Source organism: Protomyctophum parallelum, assembly GCF_964188405.1.
Source record: "Protomyctophum parallelum genome assembly, chromosome: 22".
NCBI classification, from domain to species: Eukaryota; Metazoa; Chordata; class Actinopteri; order Myctophiformes; family Myctophidae; genus Protomyctophum; species Protomyctophum parallelum.
Window position 1 is genome coordinate 15010694 of NC_139714.1, and position 2730 is coordinate 15013423.

At 48.8% G+C, this 2730-nt stretch overlaps 1 long non-coding RNA gene across 1 annotated transcript; it reads right to left on the bottom strand.

Moving 5' to 3' along the window:
• Positions 1–807: 807 nt before the first annotated feature.
• On the bottom strand, positions 808–1744 carry LOC310853290. The gene is made up of 2 exons (XR_014568764.1): positions 1407–1744; positions 808–1358 (listed from the first exon to the last, which is right to left on the bottom strand). It is a non-coding gene; the product is annotated as an uncharacterized lncRNA (long non-coding RNA).
• Positions 1745–2730: the final 986 nt, after the last annotated feature.

The window sequence follows — 2730 nt, forward strand, 5'->3', positions numbered from 1 at the left end:
GCTTGGAGGAAACCCTTAGCTTAGAGGAAACCCTTAGCTTAGAGGATCCCTTAGCTTAGAGGGATCCCTTAGCTTAGAGGATCCCTTAGCTTAGAGGAAACCCTTAGTTTAGAGGAAACCCTTAGCTTAGAGGATCCCTTAGCTTGGAGGAAACCCTTAGCTTAGAGGAAACCCTTAGCTTGGAGGAAACCCTTAGCTTAGAGGAAACCCTTAGCTTAGAGGATCCCTTAGCTTAGAGGAAACCCTTAGCTTAGAGGATCCCTTAGCTTAGAGGAAACCCTTAGCTTAGAGGAAACCCTTAGCTTAGAGGGATCCCTTAGCTTAGAGGGATCCCTTAGCTTAGAGGGATCCCTTAGCTTAGAGGATCCCTTAGCTTAGAGGAAACCCTTAGTTTAGAGGAAACCCTTAGCTTAGAGGATCCCTTAGCTTGGAGGAAACCCTTAGCTTGGAGGAAACCCTTAGCTTAGAGGAAACCCTTAGCTTAGAGGATCCCTTAGCTTAGAGGAAACCCTTAGCTTAGAGGATCCCTTAGCTTAGAGGAAACCCTTAGCTTAGAGGAAACCCTTAGCTTAGAGGATCCCTTAGCTTAGAGGAAACCCTTAGCTTAGAGGAAACCCTTAGCTTAGAGGATCTCACTAGGACCCAACCTGTACATTGTTATTTTTTACCTTTTAGGATGATTAGAATTTAGTTTATTTTTCATGTCATGATTATGAATTGAATACCCAGGACCTGAATGGAAACAAGACCGCAAGGACTTGTTTCCGATTACATTTCTGTTTGACCGTACCATGTAATGATGTGACATTTCCTCCTCCAGAAAATCATTTTTTTTATTAATCAATCAAATGATCATGTCAATCAAACAACATGTTACACAAAAGACAATGAGAGGGTTTAACAGCAGCGATCACATGACAACCATCATGGGAAGCATGTGTTCAGCATTTTGCTGTCGCATGTTTTGGGAAATCTTGCAACGAGCAAAAACCATTGACAATAGAAGATCTACAAGCTTGCATCGAAACACATTGCAAATGTGTAGATCGCCTATTCTTTTGCTATTCGTCGTATGACGAAATACATAAAGGCTTAAATACAAAGGGCTTAAGTGGCTAAAATGAAAACAAACAAAGGTTAAGTCCCACATGGAGAGACGGATTCAGCTATAAGGCACAATATAGTGTTGGATCTGCTCCTCGCGTCAAGTTCTGTCCAACCTGGAGTCACAAGGACCCCCAGATCACACAAGGACCCCCAGATCACACAAGGACCCCCAGATCGAGCGAGACACTGAACACCCCTACACTGTCTGTTAACTGTTCACGATGAGCAGGTTGGTGTCTTGTATGGTTCCCCTCCGTGTGTGAATGGGGGGATGTGAAGTACATTGTAATGTACAGCACTGTATAAATGAATGGGTGAATGTGAAGTACATTGTAATGTACAGCGCTGTATAAATGAATGGGTGAATGTGAAGTACATTGTAATGTAAAGCGCTAATTAAATACCATCCATTTACCAAGTAAAGAATTCTACAATTAACCACTTTCAAACCAGCGTCCGGTCATGTCATTAGGCAAAGATTTTGCAAAAGTAGCAGAACAAATTTTTGAAAATGGTGACGAGGCATTCCGGTAAGCCTGGGACCGAGGCTATAGGGGTAAGCCTGGGACCGAGGCTATAGGGGTAAGCCTGGGACCGAGGCTATAGGGGTAAGCCTGGGACCGAGGCTATAGGGGTAAGCCTGGGACCGAGGCTAGAGGAAGGCCTGGGACCGAGGCTATAGGGGTAAGCCTGGGACCGAGGCTATAGGGGAAAGCCTGGGACCGAGGCTATAGGGGTAAGCCTGGGACCGAGGCTAGAGGAAGGCCTGGGACCGAGGCTATAGGGGTAAGCCTGGGACCGAGGCTAGAGGAAGGCCTGGGACCGAGGCTATAGGGGTAAGCCTGGGACCGAGGCTATAGGGGAAAGCCTGGGACCGAGGCTATAGGGGTAAGCCTGGGACCGAGGCTATAGGGGTAAGCCTGGGACCGAGGCTATAGGGGTAAGCCTGGGACCGAGGCTATAGGGGTAAGCCTGGGACCGAGGCTAGAGGAAGGCCTGGGACCGAGGCTATAGGGGTAAGCCTGGGACCGAGGCTAGAGGAAGGCCTGGGACCGAGGCTATAGGGGTAAGCCTGGGACCGAGGCTAGAGGAAGGCCTGGGACCGAGGCTATAGGGGTAAGCCTGGGACCGAGGCTATAGGGGTAAGCCTGGGACCGAGGCTATAGGGGTAAGCCTGGGACCGAGGCTAGAGGAAGGCCTGGGACCGAGGCTATAGGGGTAAGCCTGGGACCGAGGCTATAGGGGTAAGCCTGGGACCGAGGCTAGAGGAAGGCCTGGGACCGAGGCTATAGGGGTAAGCCTGGGACCGAGGCTAGAGGAAGGCCTGGGACCGAGGCTATAGGGGTAAGCCTGGGACCGAGGCTAGAGGAAGGCCTGGGACCGAGGCTAGGGAAAGGCAAGGTTGCAACAAAAAAAAGTAGTCTACAAACAAGCACGGTTCATAGTGGTGGTTGGCGCATGGCACAGCAGGGTCTCGCATGAGCGATTGTAAATGTTCCCCAAGTTCATTTTTGTGCACTTATCAAAATGTTTGCCATTGTCAAGTATTTTGGCCCAGACTAGAATGGAAAATATGACGACAGGCTTTATCACATACTGTAATGCTGTGTTTGTGCTATATAC